The sequence below is a fragment of the Varanus komodoensis genome, unplaced genomic scaffold (assembly GCF_004798865.1).
Source record: "Varanus komodoensis strain SLA01 unplaced genomic scaffold, ASM479886v1 scaffold15, whole genome shotgun sequence".
Taxonomy (NCBI): Eukaryota; Metazoa; Chordata; class Lepidosauria; order Squamata; family Varanidae; genus Varanus; species Varanus komodoensis.
In genome coordinates, this window is record NW_025335440.1 from 14,665,600 (window position 1) to 14,686,102 (window position 20,503).

Here is a 20,503-nt window from a genome sequence, read left to right on the forward strand (position 1 = left end):
TTGTATGCAAAGCATAATCTAACTTATTTAAGATGATTGAGAAAAACGGAGAAGTGAAACTGGGCTTATCATTTGCAAGGTCTAGATTTGTACCCCTGTGTATGTTCTGTTTAATTCAAAATTCTATCACCAGACAAATAACCTTTGATACAGCCTAGAACCTCTTCTTTGCCTTGGAGAATATTTGATAAGTATTCCAATAGGAGTGTTTACATATATCATGAAAAATGCTGCTTTGGGCAGAATTAAAATATGAAAGTCTGGGCAGCTTTTCTTACACATGGTAGGCTGTTAAAAGTGGTTAACAGAGATCCAGTATGTCTACTCTTATAGATGATAGTAATTACTATTCTTTGAGAACTCAGTCATTTGCTTTCAAAAGGAATTGTTATGACTATGATACCACTTATGTATGCATTTTTATTTTTTAACATATAAAGTAAATAAGTATATTATTTTTACTGAGAATCAGTAAAAGTTTATTTTTCTGTTGGCTTTATGGAGTTTTTTCTATAGCCTTGCCCTGAATTTTATCCTCTTCTTTTACATCTGGCTAGTATATATAAAGCATGGTTACATAGATACTGTTAGCACATCAAAAGTTCCAACTTAATCTTAGTGGTGCAGGCATTGCCAGTGAATTCTGGTTTATCATGTACTTGTCTCTTCATCATTTTCTCATTTTTATTTCAACAGTTTCATCTTGTGGCTTAATATTCTGTTTAATACCTGACCAACACCAAATGTTTGGCAGTAATCCAGAAGATACACAAGCTGAACGTGTTTGGATAGCTGGAGTTTTCCCAAGCATAAGTAGCATGTTCCATGTCTCAAATGTCCCAGTTCAGGAAAGCTTAGAAACCTCTTGAAACCAAACTGGATTGTGGGTGTGGTGGGAAGGGAGTGAGGAAAGAAAATCCCTTATACAGATAAACAGGATTGTTGGATTGTGGCCATTTGCTTTATTAATTCCCCCCTTACTTCCCCTACATTCTGGATTTTTCAGTTTTGAATTCTGATACACATACAACTTTTGAATAAAGTTGTACATATAACTGGCATAAAGTAAATATCATACCATTCATTCTTCCTGAGCATTCTCTGTATTAAACATAACTATGCATATTAAATCTATTAATTGTGTTGTAAGCCGCCCCGAGGCTTCGGCAAGGGGCGGCATAGAAATGTTCTAATAATAATAATAATAATTGCTTGGACATGCAAAGTTTTAGAGATACTACAGATAAATAGATTGAAATGACTTCATTAATATGGGTATAGTTGTACAGGAGGCAAGTTTTATAGATTACTGAGTTACTCTAGAAAACTAACAAAGTCAGTAGACACTTCTATCAATATTTTTAAGTAAGATGTTTATAGTGAAGAAGATACATTAGAACAGAATAGAAAGCAGAAACTATTTTTATTGGAACTAACTTAAGTTAATGATTGTGAGCCGCCCTGAGGCTTTGGCGAATGGGGCGGCATAGAAGTTTTCTAAATAAATAAATAAATAAATAAGATGGAATATATTCAAAATGAATGAAATCTTAATAAGTCTTAATGACAGAGATTAATTATGTGAAGCAATGGGATAAAAAATTGGTAATGCAAAGGAGTTTTCCTGGCAATATATGTGGAATATCTAAAGGAGCGCTTGCGTCCATATATGCCCTCCCGCCCCCTGAGATCAGTGGGGGAGTCCCTTCTCCGGGAGTCCTCTGTGAAGATATTAGGAGGGTGAGTACCTGGAGTAGGGCCTTCTCTGTGGTGGCACCCCATCTATGGAATGCACTTCCCAGAGAGGTCCGCCTGGAGCCGTCGTTATTTGTTTTTCGGAGCCAGGCCAAGACCTTTTTATTTAAATGCTATTTTAATTGTTAATTGTTGTTTCTATTTATTGGTTTTATGCTATTGCCGAGATGCCCCGGATTTTTAATGTTCATTCTGAGTTTGTTTATTCTGCTTTGTAAGCCACCCCGAGACTTTCTGCGATGGGGGCGGCATAAAAATGCTATAATAAATAAAATAAATAATAAATAAATAAAATATAGGATGTGAATTTTCTCTGTATTTTACAGTAAGAGAAGGTCAATACAAGTTGATATCAATTGCATGGAGGTTGAGAAAAAATACTAGTATAAGACCTGGCACCTGTTGAAAAAGGTGGGGTGCCAAGGATACATGTGTGCTCATGTGATTTCTTGCAGATCAAAAGGTCTTAGTCTTAGATCCTACGTATGTGGTAATACTGAATATATGTTGTCAGAGGCATTGGTGCTTGAGTATTTTCCACATCTTTTGAAACATGAGAATCTTTACTTCACTGCAATCCAAAGCAGCTCTGTTCAAATCCAACCTTCCTGAGCTGGATTTACTTTCAAATAAATGAGTATGTAATAGCTTCTAAGACCAGTTTATGTTTGTATCAGACAAATATCTTCCTATCTATATCCATTAGTGTAGAGCAACTTTTGCAAGGACAGCCTTGGCTGCACTACTAGACAAAACACTAAGCAGGTTCCAGATACCACTTGAGCAACCTTCAGTGACCGGACAGGAGTGCCAAGAATAGCTATTTCCAAGGTTGCTGCTGCTGGAGGTGGCGTGGCACAATGCCTTGCTGCTACTACAATCCCAAACCTGCAGGTGGGCATCTGGAGGCAACATGTGGAAAAAGGAGCACACAACAGCCAGAGTGCTGCTGTTTGCAAATTAGCAGTTGCTAAGCAGATCTGGACAACGGCAAGTGCAGGTAGGGGCAGCCGCTGCAGCCATGGCTGCTATTTGCACAGAATGCTATGGTGGAATAGTGGAAACCATGTGGTAGCGTGCTTTATGGGTTATGCACTAAAACAAGCCATGGGGAAGCGTGGGGAAAAAAACCCTACTGTTTCTCTCTGTGGTTCTGCAGAGACCAAACATAACACACTTCATTGTGGTTCCTGGGTGTACATGTATGACAAATTATGCCACCATGTTTTCCACTATGGCTTGTCCTTACATGTGAATCCATCCACTTTGTCCACTACACTGGCTTTTGTCACCACTGAACAGAAATCAGTGTAGGCAAAAATTGGCAGAGTTGTTTTTACATGTTACACGACTGGCTTACACTGAGCCAAACAGTTAGTCCATTTGAACCCAGTGCTTTCTGATCCTGCTGTTACCAATAGTCTGGGTGTTTCTCAACTGGAAATGGCAGGAATTGCACCAAAGAGTTCTGGCATGCAAAGTAATTCAGATGCTATTTTAATACTTTCTCTAAGCAACACAATTTAAAAGGAGCTATTGAGCAATCAGTAAAGGTCATATAGAAGTACCTTTGCAGTTACAAGTACTAGAAAGAGATTTCTAAAAGCATTATATTCCTATTTATTTTTATTACCCTTTAGCACTGTGTAAAATGCTGAAAGTGTTGAGAGAATTTTTTGTATTCAATAGTGTATTCACCCCTGTTCTCTCATAAGCCTAGCACTTCAGTAATACAGAGTTGTGTGCCACTTAATTGTAGAGGCTTGTCTAGCTCCCCAGCAGCTAAACAGTCTTGGCCTTTGTTAGAAAGTTTCTTGCTTCCATGTTTGTGGGTTCTTTGTTAAAGAAAACATAGTCGTCGTCGTCGTCGTCGTCGTTGTTAGTCGCGAAGTCATGTCCGACCCATCGTGATCCCTTGGACAACATTCCTCCAGGCCTTCCTGTCCTCCACTATCCCCTGGAGTCCACTTAAGCTCACACCAACTGCTTCAGTGACTCCATCTAGCCACTTCATCCTCTGCTGTCCCCTTCTTCTTTTGCCATCTATTGTTCCCAGCATTAGGCTCTTCTCCAGGGAGTCCTTCCTTCTCATTAGGTGGCCAAAATATTTGAGTTTCATCTTCAGTATCTGGCCTTCTAAAGAGCAGTCAGAGTTGATCTCCTCTGGGACTGACCAGTTAGGACAATAATAATGTGTTTGTTAAGAAAAACTAATACTTGGTATGTGGTGTCATATTAATGTGGTAAGAATTAAATTTTGTCCATTAAGAAATTAATCAGGAACCAGCATCTCAGTCTCTTGAGGTATTTTAGTGTGATATAAGTGAATACTAATATTTCCCACAGCTGCTAAACATAAAATAACATCTTCATACAACGAAGCACTGGTGCTGACACACCAGTGTTTTTATTATGGTACATGGGTTTTACTCCTGTTGTGCGTGGCAGCAGGCTTTATTGAGCTCTGCTGAGATTAGAAAAGGATCCCTTCCTCTTTCCCAACATCAAACCATGATGGCTAATTAAGATGGTTTGATCAAATTATAGTTTGCTATTAGTTACCAACTGGCAATTATGGTTTATGCATTTTCTGTAAGCTAGGATTGCAAACCACAATCAAATTATGTTGTAACAGCAAACTGATTGGATGCAAACCAGGAAGTGTCTACTGAAGATGAAAAGGTGAGAAGAGGGGCATAAATGCATGAGGACTGATTCTTATAGACACTATGACATAGTGCAAAGTATCTGGCGATATGTAGCGAAGGACGCCTTTCTTCACAAGCTGTTTGATTCTTCTCCACTTGCCTCAGCAGCAGTGGTGCTAGTCACCGTTTGCACTGGCGCAGTTCAAGCCTATTTAGCGGGCTGGCATCCCACTGTGCAGACTCTACTTGTATACTCAAACAAAGCATCTACATACTTACAGATACAGCTTCTTTGTATGTTTTACCATCACCTACAGCATCTGTTTTGCAATGCAAGCTGTAGTCTTAGCGTTTTTTTCCTTCTCATTCCATTTGCAGTGGTTATTTTATCTTCTAATACAAGGCCAAATTGGTTGAATTCTTACAGACAAAGGAGGTGGGCCTTTTAAAACACTTATCGGCACATAACCTAATTTTTCAGGCTCCCAATTCCTCTCTCTATTTTCTTGCCCATTTTGTTTTCATTTCTGGCTGTTAAACTGCATTCCGTATTATCATGGGAGAGTCTCCATAATTCACACCAAATAGAGCTGTCTAAAAAGAAATAGGAAGATGAGATGATGACCATTGCAGTAGTTTTCAAAGCAGCAAGGAGTTAGTTCATGAACAACGTGAATTCATGGATAAAGAATTATATTTTTTCACTGTAAAAATGTCTCCTATTACCCTTAACATGTTTTATAGTAGATATAAAATGCCAATAAAACATTGCACAATGCAGATGCAAGCAGTTTCATTTTGGCTGTTGGCCAAATATTAACAGCAGATGAATACATGTTTCCACTTTGGAGCTGTGAGCTGTTTTAGTTACTGCTGTTTCTTAAATGAAATGCTCAGTTTATTGTATGTCTTCTAATTTAAACTATAATTGAAAACAATGGAGAAACACAATAAAGTTAAGAATTTTCTTGTAATTTGGACATGCCGGTCTGTATTTTCAGGTTATTCGGCGTAAAGAGCTCATACAAAAGGCACCAGAACAACAAATTTAGAATTTATTTCATGTTTATTGGTAGTAGCAAAAAATGAGTTGTACACATTTCTGGGAAAAGAAAATTCTGTATGCACATCCCAGGATGCTGCAATGTTGGAATTATTGGTAATAATAAAATGTACTGATTAAATTCACTTTGGTTGACAAATGTAAACTCTGGTGAGGAGTCCTGGTAAAATGCAAGAGCAAGACCAGACATAACTTTTTGAGGCCCAGACAACCTGCTTCTAGGAAGGTCTCTTGGACAGAGCCATTTTCAGGGCAGTTTCCATCCAGCACAGATAGTCTCAATCTCAATTACCACCTTTTCAGTTTCTTTTATAGGATCCTTCACTTTTATAGAACCCTTTCTCTATAGGACTCTTCTCTGTCTCCCACCCAGTGAAATCTTTCCTATGGAAACCTAATGATGTATGGTCTATTTAGGATCTTCCCCATATTGGGTTCCCTACTTGACTGAACACCTTAAGTGGTAAAGGAATTTGGGAGCATCAGAGAAGCCAAGAGCAATGCCATAGGAGGCCAGACTCTCTCAGTAGAATGGTCAGAACTGAGACCCCAGACTAAGGTACATCCACCCTCTTCAGGACTAATGGTCATATCAGCAGAATAGCATAGTTGCTAATGATGCAACTAGATCAAAACCTAAAGAAAGTCTAGTGGTTGCAATATACAGAGGTGAACGGAAAGTCTGATGCTGTCAGATGCAAACAGTTGAAACATAGAACATGAGTGTATGTGTCAAGACAAGGTGGAAACCATAAAGCAAGACATAGAACTGCTAAACATCACAGTACTTGGTGTGAGCAAACTGGTGTGGACTGGAGTGGGATTTTTTAATCAGAAAATACCAAATGTTTTACTTTTGAAATGATAAATTCAGAACAAAGTAGCTCTAACATGGTAGCCCAGGCTGTAAGAGTTATACTGCCAAGCCTGACCAAATCATATAATTTAGAATTCTGGGAAAACCTATCAACATAACCATCCTTCAGGTCTACATACCTGACAACAGATGCTGAAAAAGAATAAATTGAACACTTTTATACAAGCATTCAGGTGGAAATTGATAACACAGCGAAACAAGACATGTGGATAATCCTAGGTGACTGGACCAAAAAAATAGGAAACAAAGCAGGATCCAACGTTGAACGAGAACATTCTAGCCTAGAAGTTAGAATAAAGTAGGAGAAGGACTCAGAATTCCATGAAGTCAACTATGATACTTATGTGTATAGTGCCCATAAAGAACTCAATTGACCATGAACCAGAAGAATGTTGGGTTGAAACCAGAGACACAATTAGGGAAGAATGCCAAAAGACAATTCCTGTAGCAAAAGTAAATAAAAAGATGGATTGGAAAAGAAATACAATTGCTAAGGACAGGTGGGGAACAAAAGCAAAAAATAGGATCAGAATCCTGAAAACAACTTTTCAGTGACTCCCACATACGGGTTTTCTTTGGGGCGGGGGGGGGGGCTCTCTCACAATTGCCAATGCAAGGAAATAGAAGAGGAAAACAAGAGAAGAAAAACAAAAGACATCTTCCAAAAATCAAAGGGAATTTCAAACCCAGATAAAGACTGCTAAAACACAAACAAGAAAACATATTGCCTGACCAGGATAAAATAAGGAGAACATTAAAATAATATATGGAAGAACGGTACAGAAGAGATAAAATGTATGACAGACTTCTTCAAAGGAAGGGCCTGCAATATTATAAAGAGAAGTGAAAGCTGCTTAGAAAGCGCTTGGAAAGAATGAAGCACCAGGTGGAGAAAGGGTACCATAGAACTGTACCAAGCTGAAGGTCCAAATAAAATATACCAACAAATCTGGAAAACAAAACAATAACATTGGACTGAGAAAGTTCAATATATATTTCAAACCCCAAGAAAGGAGATGCAAAGGAAAGCAGCAACCATAGGAGTGTTGCACTAATTTCCTGTGTAAGCAAAATTATGCTCAAGGTGATGCAGTTTTACCCAATATTGAATAAGAAATGCTAGACATTCAAGCTTGGTTTGGAAAAGGAAGAGGAACTTGAGATCATATCACTAATATATATTGGTATATATATATATAGGTATATAGGTAATGACCTATAAAGCCCTAAACGGCTTGGGTCCTGGTTACCTGAAGGAGCGCTTACGTCCATATATGCCCAGCCGCCCCTTGAGATCAGCGGGAGAGACCCTTCTCCGGGAACCCTCTGGGAAGGAAATTAGGAGGGTGGCTACTCGGAGGAGGGCTTTCTCTGCAGTGGCGCCCAACTTATGGAACACGCTCCCCAGAGAGGTCCGCCTGGCGCCATCGTTATTTGCTTTTCGGCGCCAGGTGAAAACCTTTTTATTTAAGCGATATTTTAACTGTTAGTATAAACTGATTTTATCTGGCCAGGGCGGCTTATTTTATATTGTATTTTTTGGATTTTTAATGTTTATATTAATTTATTGTTGTAAGCCGCCCCGAGGCTTCGGCGAATGGGGCGGCATAAAAATGTTTTAATAAACATTTTTATTAAATAATTTTATTAAATAAAATAAAATAAAAAATAATTATTATTATTAAATAAAAAATAAATAAAAAATAAAAAATAAATAAAAATGCCAAAGAAGAGGATCAGTCTACCCTATAGCAAAGTCTTTGATTCTGTAGATCACAAGACTCTACGAATGTTCTGAAAGAAAGATACAGGCCTCAGCACTTGATTGTCCTCATACATAAACTATATTGTGAGCATGAACATACTGTTTGTACAGAAGGTGGATAAACAGAATGCCTTCCTATAGGCAAAGGCATCAAACAAGGGTGTATTTGATCTTCCTAATTGTTCAATCTATTCACAGAACATATAAGGAATGCTGGATTAGGATCAGAGGAAGGAGTAACAATTGGGGAAAGATGCATCAGTCATTTAAGTTATGTAGAAAGCAACAATGAATTGAAATGATTCCTTATGAAAATGAAAGAAAATATTGCAAGAGCAAGAGTATAGGTGAACATTAATAAAGCAAACACCATGGCTGGAGACTAGAGTTGTTATACAACGTTATTGTTAACAATGAAGAAATGGAAATTGTGAAAGATTTTACATACCTTGGCTTAGTCATAATTTCAAATGGAGACCGCAGTCAAGAAATTTGAAGAAGGCTGACTTGGAAGGACTGCAGATCACTGTCCAGATCTTCTGCACATGTATAGGTATGAAAGCTGGATTGTGAAGAAGAAAATTGATACATTTGAACCCTGGTGGTTAAGCTTTGTAAATACCCTAGACCAAGAGAAAGATGAAGAGTGGATCTTAGTTTAAATCAAACCAGAAATTTTCCTTGAAGCAAAAATGACATAACTGGGCCATGTCTCTGAAGCTATGACTCCCTGGAGAAGACAGTTATGCTAGGGGAAGTTGAGGGCAGAAGAAGACCAAATAGGAGATGGATTGACTCCATAAAAGAATTCACAACCTTGAGTACTGTTGCAACTAAGCTCTGTAGAAACTGGTCCTCTAATGTTTGCAGATCTCCTTTCATGCTGAATCCTGTTTTAGGAAGAGGGCCAAACAGAGGAAATCTGTGAATGATCATGAAATGCATTCACTGCATTGCACAGCATTTGCACAGTATTCTCACAGGGCTCAGTTCCTTGATTTTGTATTGGTGTGTCCCTTAGTGGATAGGAGGAGCTGAAGGAGAACTGACTTAGCCAGCCAGTTGCTGACTACCTTTACATGGCATCTATACTCACTGGGAAAAACATACTTTTCAAGCACAGCTCCTAAGTCTGAAAAGCCTGAAACTTGAAAGAATGCACTTCAGTGCAGAAAAGTATATAAAGCAACTGAAAACCATGCTTGTGGTAGCTATATATTTCAAAGATGGCAAGTCTGACACCAAGTTGTCCACAGGAGAGAGGTTGGTCCAAAGATGAGGGGCCACCACTGAGAAACCCTCCCCCTTGTTGCCATCTTCCAAGACTCCCACAATGTTGGCTCTAAGAGGAAGGCCCCATAGGTTCAGCGTAGTGTCCAAGTAAATTACTGTTGGGAGAAGCACTCTGACAGGTAGTGTAGTCCCAAGCTGTATAAGACTGGAAGTTTACAGGCAGCCAGTGCGGGCGGGTCAGAACACTTCTATATAATTGGACCTACAGGTCCCAGTTATTAATCTGGCTGTTGTGTTCTGCATGAACTGAAGCTTCTGGAGAGTGCATTGTAGTCCTCTCCCTCTTCTATCATCATCATCATCTCATTTCTATACTGCCCCTGAGCAGTTAGAAATTACCAGAGCATAAGGTAATCTTATGGTAAGGCTAGCTCTGTTTTGTGTACCAAATCCTGAGTGCCAAGGAGGAAACTTTCCTGCACTATAGCATTCCTGTGAGTTAAGAATGTACAGATAGGAGCTGGCGACATACTTATTTCACCATAGCTAGAGTCTTGCATTGGAGTATAAGAGGTCAAGAGTTAAGAACTGGATAGTGGTACCCTACTTGCCAATAAATGTTGCATTGGTAGGAAAATTTGGAGCCAGCCACCCTTGGAATGAAGTACATGATGGGTCTATGACTCCACCATCTCAGATAAGAGTCCTTGCCTTGAAATAGTATTGTTTTCTAAAATTCATGGTGGGCAGGGTGGGAGGCGTTCTCTTCCCCAAGAGTGCTGCTTTTTGTTCATGAGCAAGGGCTGCTTTCATGCACTAGCACAGGAGGATTTGTATGGGATGTTGTCCTTTCCTGTAGTACTGTCTTGCCCCGATTTTCTGCTGCACTTATTGGTGAAATTCATTTTTAACTAAAACCCCTTGACTACAAAATAATCTAGTCTTGCACTGATTTCTTTTAAGTCTGGAAAGCTGTAAGGGAATTCAGTGTGTTGGAGGGGAGGGGGAGAGATAATATTATGGCAGCAGCTAGATTTAATTTGGATTGTAGAAACATTGTTTTCTCTAAAGCTATCTACTGCAAGTAAAAATTCATGCTCCTAATGTGTATATGTGGGAGAATGGGCAGCATACTTTTCAATCTGTTTTTCTGTTGTTACATTTTGGATTAAGACTATTAGAGCATGAATGCAACATGTCACTGCCTCTCTCCAGCCCAGATATGCAAATACATGTGCTGAAATATGCATACTAATCTCAGCCTCCATTTTGGGATACATCTCCAGTGTGGCTGTTTATGTTGAAAGCACTGCCCTCATCTGCTCTGCTCTGAAATATTTCTCATTGGAAATAGTTTCAAAGTAATTCATTTAGAACAAAAGGGACTCTTTCATTCACTTTAGTGGAGATTTTTTATATTGGAAAAGAAAACAGCTAGGTTTTTAATTGATGTGTTTAAGAAAGTTATTGGTTAGCAGATATAAAACAGAATGTGAACACAAATGTTTTCTTTTAAAATGGCTGTATTTTCAAACAGAACAGAGAAGGTGTGATTGAGCTGGGAAAGAAACAGTAGAAGTATAAAAGTGAATGTGTATTTTTTGCAGTATGTACTTGACCTCTGTTTAAGCAACTGTGTGCAAAAAAGTAGGATATTGTTGCAGCAGATAAACTTAAGAACAAGCAGTTGTCATCTTTGTACTGAGAAAGTGAAACTAACTTTCAGGATAACATTTCCTTCATGGGTATGTCAAAAGTAGTTAGAGCTTTTTAAAGATATATAGGTATAAGAATGATGGTATAAAAGGAATAGGTACTATATTAATTGCCACCTTACATTGGGTCAGATCAGCTACCTGCTATTTTAGGGACGATTAGTGATACTGCACAAGGCTTTCACACTTCATTATTAATATTCTTTCCTGGGTCTACTACTTGGTACCCTTTAATTGAGAGTGCGTAGAATAATACCTTTGACTTTGTAGATGTACATGCTCTAACACTTAGCTGCTTCCCTTCTTTGTATATCAGAATCATTTGAATGAGCAGAGCAGGTAAAATCAAAGAATCAGTACTGTTCATTGGATGATTGTGTGGGATGATCTTATACTAGGGTGACTTCAGCTCAGACATTAACTAATTGGGCAAATGTGGACACAGTGGGATAATTGTGACCCAGCTCAAGGTTTGCTGTAAGGATAAAAGGATGTTGAGCACTTCAGTAGTGTTTTATATACAGTGTGTAGCATTATTGCTAGCACTTGGAATTAACCTTTGCTCAATCTGGTTCCATTGGGAAGGCTGGTTCCACTGGTCAGGAATTTCCAATGGTGTAAAGCATAGTATATGTGTGTGGGAGTGTGGATCTCACACACATGCCATCTCCACTAGGAAAACTCCTGTAGTCATGGCACAGACTGGATGACTTCCATCGTAGTATCACAGACTTGCATCTGTTTTGCTACTCTCAGCATTTGTTTATTATATGTATACAGCAGTTTTGACCAAGATTGGCTCCCAAACAATCTCGCAAATGAAAAAACACATACAAGTGCAGTTATATAGAGGGGTCACTCCAACAGTTGAACTGAGGGTCTGGCAGCTTCAGTTATTCCTCCTACACCAGCCATTGCATCAGGCAGCAGCAGAGCAAAGAAGGGAAGCAAAGAAGGGGTCTTTCTGCTGAGGGACCAGCTGCTTCTTGCTCTTCCGTGCTTGAAACACTTCCAGTTGCACCTTGACAACTGGTCCCACCATCTGCCCTATACATTTTTTCTTACAGGTAATTTATTTTGCATTGTGAGCCTATGGTCAGAGCCCATTTTGAAGAGCCTTTACAGCTGAAAAGTGCAGCAAAAAGTTTGTTAAAAATGTGTGGGGATATTTATGGCAGAGCCTTTTGGACTTTGTGAGTCCAAGTTCTTGGTTCTTCCTTTGGAGGGAGGGCAGGAGGAGCTGATGATGACTGATTAGTGAAAATACCAGCCTGCAGAAACAAACTATAGACTGAATACATTAAGACCAGCAAAACTGGAACAAAGGAAACAAAATGAAGTTCCTTTTGACTTCTTTCTCTAAAGTATTCAGTAGCTTCCCACTAGAAAAAAGGGATCAGTTTCTCTTTAAGTGGACCTTTTATTTGTTGAAGTGGAGATTCATACTCCTGAACATCAACCATTTTAGTTCTGTTTATAAAGTCAGCCATTTTATTTTCCCTTTCTTCCTTTTGTCTCCCAAAGCCTAAGGAAACTCCTTTTGTGTGGTGAGCACTGTAACTTGCCCACGGATTTAATGGAAGTGAAACTTGTTAAGGAGTTGTGGAATGTTTGTGAAAGAAAGAATTTGACATGACAGCCATAGTTGTTCTGTTTTAATAAGCATGTATAGAGCAAACAAACAAAAAGTTGTATTCAGAGACGTGTGCATACATGCATGTTATAAGCAAGACACTGGCTGGTTTCTAAACTAACATATTGCAGACTTAAATTCTTTTTGAAAGAATCACTACATATAATTTATGTTTGGTTTTCTTTTAAAGGTTTTATTATTGAGAATAACACTGCTGTCAATGAATCATTCCAGTTTGGTGCACCTGAGCAGTCCTCAGTTTGTCCTTTTATACATCGTTCAATAAAGGTTGCATATAACACAGTTAAAACTTTCTAATAATCTATAGTTGTATAGTTACAATGGTGTGACTTCTTCCCCTGCATATCAAAGTAGAAAAAAATGCTACTAAAGGTGGGAGAGAATCAGAGATGGAGGAAGGATGGGGTGCTATTTTGGGGATGAAGAGAAAAGTGTCAATTGCTGTTTTGTTCTAGTTGCTATAATTCATGTGTCAACTGGTCAACTTTGAGATACTGCCTGAACAGCCCATCTAAAGTTTAGGGAGAAACATATGCTGCTCTCTAAAAGTAAAGCTTCCTCTAGCCAGCAATGTCTAGCTTTTGCATGATTTACCTATATAATTTTACAGTCATTGATTTGCTCCTCGATAATAACTGTAGTTCTCCACTGGACCTCAAAGTAACTGTAGCTGCAGATAGAAAAGACACCTCTTCATGGATATTTTTTCTTGTATGTCTGTCCCACTAAAGACAGGAGTAGGATACTATTCATAACATCATGCACCTTTTCACTAGCACTAGTACTGTTTGCAGTGAGGCCGTTAATGATACTAATGTTAGGACATTCTCTTTGCTTTCTCAGCTGATATTTGTGCTGAGATATTAGTACTCATGTTCCTGTGGACTGTTAAGTTGGAATTTTGTCCTACCCTGCTGCATTTGGGTATACCACAGTCTTAATAGATTTATTGAGGCAGTAGATCTAGGCAGTTGGTTTATTTCAGTTTTGATAAACATATTTTGGGTCAAGAAATCCTATCTACCATAGTGTTTAGTATCACAGTAAAGTGTTGCATAGTGTAACTTTTCAGTTAAGAATTTGTAAGACAGAGTTACCGTAGAAACAAAGATATGGCTTCCAGAATTTAAATCAACTTTTTCTTGAAAAACATAACAGTAGCTTTTGAGGAAGTGGAAGTGGGATGGGAGAGCAAGGAGAGCACAAAATAATATGTTATGTGCTTTGCAGCTCTTGTTGGAATGCAACCATTGGAATATGTTCAGTTTGTCTTGCTTTGCTTTTAAAAGTAAAGGATTTGCTTTTGCCATCTTATCGTAACAAAAGGTATTAATTATTTGGGAGATTGGTTTATCAAACCACTAAAGAAATAATTGGTTTTGATGGTGCCACACGGTAGTTCGCAGTAATCACATCATGGACTATTAAGATTAGTTTTGTTTATATTTTTGTATGTATGTTAGGGACCTTATCCTGTAAGGTGAATATTATTTGCCCAAGACATTGTCTGAACGCAAGTGTGGTTTTCCATCTATTTCCTTTTCTGCAACAACTTGCAGCAAACTGCAAACCACTTTTAAAATTCCCCTGAGTATAAATGGTGGTTTGGCAGGGGAAGCAGCTGAACAGAAAATAAAAGCCTAGAGGTTTGGCATGTGTGTACACACAATTTTTTGACATTTGGAGAGACCAATGAGACTTTTTTTAATACAAAGGTTTTGTTATGGTGCATTTGCACTTCAAGAAGAACTATAAAACTATCAAATGGTATGAGGGTTAAGGAAAAGAAAAAAAAGTTTGACAGTGACTCATCTAGTCCAGCTGTTGCATGATCTTCCTGAAAAATCCTACATGAATAAACTGGCCAAACAAGTTGTCACTTTATTTTTTTTCCTGTCAGCTGTTGCCCAAGCCAGCTTGAGACTTTCAGGCTTGTAGAACCAGAGGTAACTTACCTGCTGAGGTTAACTGCTAGTTATGGGTGAGAGTTGGGGCTTATTCCATAACTCAGCTTCAGCTATAACCTGATCTGATAAGCATAGTTAAGCGAATGTCAAAATAAACCAAGTAAATTTGTAGGATTTTAGGAAAGCCCTGAAAACTTGCATGTTTACTTTGGCCTTCTCCTGTTTGTCTTATTGGACAGTGTTGTAAGTGCAATTGTATGCTGTAGGTTTTGTTTTATGCTGGTGTCTGTTGTTGCATAGAATGTTTGCTGTTTTTATTACGGTATTCATGTTTTATTATGTGAAATTGATTGTTGCTTTGGAAGGTCTCCTGCCCTGAAAGTTGGCCAAAACTATTTTAAATCAATAAATTGTAAACAACAGTGTGGGGTTAAAATTTTGCGTCAACCAACAATAGCAGTTAACAAGCACCTAGTTTTGATTTTCTCAGTAACTTTTGTTAATTTTGCACTTGATTTATCATTCTAAATGTCTTTTAGTTACCACATGGTCCATCAGGCCTTGGTGAACTTTGGATGAAAAAGATCTGATACCCACCAACCCAGGGATGACCCTATCACAATATTCGTCTGGAGGACATGGGCTATAGCTGCCATACTATAATAGTGTATAACATGTTTATCTTTTCTTCTCCTGGCCGTGCTGTCTTGGGCTTTCTAATCAGTCTCCTCCTCTTCCTAGAAAATGACCATCTTGGCTTCTTTATCAGTAACTAAGCCATGAGAAAGTTTATTACATATTTAATCTATTTATTTTTTTAGTAGTTCTTCCATCCCATGGGATTTAAAATGGCAATTCTCATAACAAATTATATTAGAAAGAGAAAAAGTGCATTTGAGGCCCTTAGGGATATTAATCCTGTCATCAAAAGTCAGTCCATATAAAAACAGACACAATCACTGCACTTCCTCATTTCCAGTAAAACCAGTTCGTACACTAATATTACATCACATTTTTAATTCCATCAAAGTTTATACAACCAGATTTAGTTCTGTAGTTGTATAATTTAGACTGTAATTCATAAAGCGGATTTTAGAAGTTAGTGAACAGACCTCTGTTGCTTATTTCCTGGTGGTTTCACCTTGTTTCAAATTAAGTTGAAAACCTGTTACCCAAGGAATTCCATCTTTCAGATACATAATTCACTTTCACTATCGCTTTTTTAAAAAGTGAAATTAAGAATTTCATGAAAGTCATGCCTTAGAGATAACTTACTCATATGTGATTCAACACACCTGCTTGTTTTTGTGTCTTCTCAGAGCAGGCACAGTGGAAGAACTTTATAAGCACTACTCCAGTGTATTCTATAGGTTCAGGATTTGCACTTTATCCCCAGCATTCCTAATCAGAACATAGGAATGGCTGCTTTGTATAAATTAATTCAGTGTATATGGTCAGCTCCATTGGTCAAGGTTTCATTCAATACACCCCTGCTTCCCATGTACTGTAGAATGTATGACTTTTCTTATGTTCTTCTCCATTGCCATTACTTTACCTGCTTTCTGGTCTTAGAAGTGTAAAACTTGGAGAAAGAACATTTTTTGTGATGTTGCAGCATGGATCACAGTGCAGCGCAAGTATGGTTACTTCCACTAACTTCTTGTTTGCAGGATAAGGAAAATGGGTGCACCATGCATGTCCATAAAATGAAGCATTAAGAAACTGATAAATCTTTTATGAGCACTTAATTCATTTCTTTACAAGGCTAACAATGAAAGAATACCACTAATAATTTTCCCTGGTCACTGGCCTTAAATTTTAGTTATTTTCTGCAGATCAATGTTTTAAGAATATATTCTCCATTTAAAATTTTATTTTAAGTTACACTTCTTAATGTAAACAGTCCAGAGAATGCTAGCATATTACTGTAAATGAATAAACAGATACAATAAATACAGACTGAATTAGACTGCAACTCTTTCAATCTGACCATCTACCAAATGCTATTATGTTCATGATTTTGATGGTTGGAATGTGTTTAGAATGGGCAGAAATGTTGAGCTGTGCAGTAAAAGCTCCTCAAGGAAGACTTTTTCAAAATCGCCCTCTTTTCAATAGAATTTTTGCCCTATATTAGGGTTTGGGGTGAGCACCAGGGTAGGGTTAGTGTTAGAAAAATGAGGTATAGTAGTATGATTTGGATGGTGGGAATGTGTTTAGACTGGGCAGAAATGATGAGCTGTGCAGAAAAAGCTACTCAAGGTTTTTTCAAAATCACATTATTTTCAATGGAAATTTAGCCCTGTATTAGGATTAAGGGTGCGCACCATGGTAGGGTTAGGGTTAGAAAAATGAGATGTCCTGACATGATTTTGATGGTTGGAATGGGCAGAAATGTTGAGCTGTGCAGAAAAAGCTCCTCAACGAAGGCTTTTTCAAAATCGCTCTGTTTCAATGGAACTTTACACCTATATTAAGGTTAAGGGTATGCACCAGGGTAGGGTTAGGGTTAGAAAAAGGATGTGTCCTGGAATGTTTCTGATGGTTGGAATGTGTTTGGAATAGGCAGAAATAAGGAGCTGAGCTGAAAAAGCTACTCAAGAAGGCTTTTTCAAACTCGCATTATTCAAGAAGGCTTTTTCAAAATTGGCCTATTTTCTATTTTTGGCTCTGGCCTCTTGGCAGAGCAGCAGAGGCACAGGCTGGGAGAGAGACTGAGTGGCCAGGGGCCTGGCGAAGGCCAGGGAGGAGCTGGGCAGGGGAGCAGAGGGCCAGGAGCAGCAGAGAGGAAGGGGGCGGGGCCAGAGGGGCCAGAGGAGCCAGGAGGAAGCGGAGGGGTGGTGTGTCATCCCTTGACTGTGTCCCTTAGCTGCGGCCCGGGCTGTCCGAGGACTCCCTTCCCTGGGATGCAGAGTTTTTTTTTTGTTTTGTTTTTTGTTTTAGTTTTTTTTGTGCTGTGCTTTGCTTTGTTTTTCCTCCAATTTAAATTTAAGTTTATTTTATAAATTTAAGTTTATTTTATCCTTGTGTGTGCGAGTGGGTTTTTGTCTGGGAGAACTGGGCGAGTGAGAGGAACTGCAGGACAAACAAGGCAGGGGACCATGGGAAGGTCTCGGAAGGGATCCCAGTGTCAGACCAGGAGATGGCCTTGGCGGGAGTCACGGATGATGCTGTCCGCTGCGACAGCTGCGACATGTTTGCCCTTCTCCCCCAGGAGAGGCATGGATACACTTGCCCTTGGTGCAAGATGGTGACCCTGCTAGAAGAGGAGGTGAGGTGCCTGATGGCCGAGAGAGCTCTCCAGGCTCCCCGGGAGCAGCCCCCCTCTGGACAGAGGGTTGAGGGAGAGGCCACGGGAGGAGCAGCCGTGGAGACATGGAAGTATGTCACCCACAGGAGGAGGAGGCCAGCATGGCCTCCTCCTTCTCCTGGCACCAATCTGGAGCTGGGAAACGGGTTCTTTCCACTTGGGGAGGCTGGGGCTGATGAGGCCTCGGGGGACCAGCAGGACCCCCAGCCTAGGACGACAGGCGGCAAGGGGGCCGCTGCAGGAGAGGCAAGGGCCAGGGCATGGCCTCCCACCACCACCAGGAAGACATGGTGGCGGGTGATTGTTGTTGGGGACTTCCTGCTGAGGGGCACTGAGGCGGCGGTGTGCCGCCCCAACCTGGAGACGGGAGGTTTGCTGCCTGCCGGGCGCATGTATCTGGCACATGAAGGACAGAATGGAGTGTCTTGTTCACTCCGGGGGTCACCAACCGCTCCTGGTGATCCATGTGGGCACAAACGATGCGGCCAGGCAGGGTATGGTTGGGATCACCAGGGACTTTGAGGCCTTAGGGAAGAAACTCAGGGAGCTGAAGGCCCAAGTGGCCTTCTCGTCAATCTTACCTGTCCGGGGATTTGGGGCAGGAAGGGACTGGAGGGTCTCCGAACGACTGGCTTAGGGTGTGGTGCCAGAAGGAACGCTTCGGGTTCCTCGACCACGGCACTTGGTTTCTTGCCAATGGACTTCTGGCAAGGGACGGGTTACACCTCACGAGGATGGGGAAAATGTGCTTTGGAGATTCTCTAGTGAGCTTCGTCTGGAAGACTTTAAACTAAGCCGTGGGGGGGGGTTCAGGCCCCCCAATAACGTGTCTGCACTGGACAAGTGCGGGGAGAGGATCAGGGCTCTGGGAGCAGTGTTTTAGAGGCACTGCAGGGATGGACAGGACTCCTTCAGAGAGAGGCCAGGTATCAGGGTGGATGGGAGGAAGGAGGAGGCTGGGAACTCCAAGGAAAGGAAGCTGTGAGAAGGAGTTGAGGTGCATGTACATCAATGCTAGGAGGATGGGTAATAAGCAGGAAGAGCTTGAAGCTCTCCTGGGAATAGGAGGGTATGACCTGGTGGGAATCACAGAAACTTGGTGGGATGAAAGGCAAGTCTGGAATGTGAACATAGAAGTGTATCACCTTTTTAGAAAGGACAGGAAGGGAAAGAGAGGTGGGGGCGTGGCTTTATACGTCAGGGAAGGGATAGGATGCAGTGAGATAGGATGCAGCACAGATGGGGATTCGGTAGAGGCAGTCTGGGTGAAACTAACGGGTTCTGACAGGGAGAGGGACCTGACAGTGGGGATATGTTATTGCCCTCCAGGTCAACTTGAGACCCTGGATGATGTCCTGACAGGCCAGATTCTAAGGATATCTCGGGGGAGAGACTCAGTAATTATGGGAGATTTCAATCTCCCGGATATTAGTTGGGAGACTCACTCTGTGGTGACAGCCAGGTCACGTCGCTTCCTAGAAGCTACAGAGGGAGGGTTTTTCACACAGAGGGTCCGAGAGGTGACAAGGGGGGGAAACATCCTTGACTTGTTCTTGACCAATAGATGAAGTACAGATTTGGGGAGCTCTGGATGCGAGTGATCACTCCATCCTTTGCTTTGAGATCAGGGGACTGGGGACGTGCAGCAGGTCGAGCGCTTTAAGCTGGGACTTCAAGAGGGCCAACTTTGGCCAACTGAAGGCCAGACCGGGGAAAGTGTCCTGGGATAGGTTACTGGAAGGTAAGCGAGTTGAGGAGGGGTGAATAGCACTCAAAAGGGAGGTTTTGGAGGTGCAAGCCTTGACGATACCTCTAGTCAGTAAGGTGGGGAGGCGGAGGAGAGTGCTGCCATGGATGCGAAAGGAGGTGGTTAGAAGGATTAGACGAAAGAGGAACCTCCGTAGGAAATGGGTACTGGGGCAAATAGACAAAAGGGTATACCGGGAGGAGGAGGCCCGTTGCAGAAGGATTCTTCACAAGGCTAAGACTGATTATGAGCTGAGACTTGCCAAGAATATCAGGAGCAACAAAAAGGGCTTCTTTCAGCATGTAAATAGGAAGAGGAAGGGGAGACAAGTGGTGGAACCACTAAATAAGGAGGCAGGAGATCCAGTGACTGATATGAGGGAACAGGCACAGATGCTAAATGACTGTTTTGCCTCTGTGTTCTCCCCAAAGCAGGACGGGGTATATCCACATAGGAGAATAGATGAGGCTGGGGACTTAGGGGCACAGATTAGAGTCACCCCCCTTGAAGTCGAAGGGCTCTTCAGGGCATTGGACATTACAAAGTCACCAGGCCCTGACGGGTTACACCTGAGAGTACTTAGAGAGTTGGCAGGGGTTCTCTCACGTCTGCTGGCCTCCATTTTTGAGACCTCATGGAGAATGGGTGAAGTTCCAGAGGACTGGAGGGTGGCATCAGTGGTCCCAATTTTCAAAAAGGGTAGTAGAAGGGACATGGGGAATTATAGACCTTGTTAGCCTTACGTCCATTGTAGGAAAAACAATGGAAAGGCTCATAATAGAGATCTAGTGATGCTAGATAGGGAAGGGAGGCTGTCAGCCTCCCTTCC

At 40.7% G+C, this 20,503-nt stretch overlaps 1 protein-coding gene across 12 annotated transcripts in view; it reads left to right on the top strand.

The window, feature by feature from the left end:
- The window catches only part of ZMYND11 (zinc finger MYND-type containing 11), a 98,742-nt gene that overhangs the window by 27,829 nt on the left and 50,410 nt on the right, over positions 1-20,503 (top strand). The gene's annotated exons all lie outside the window — the stretch shown is intronic.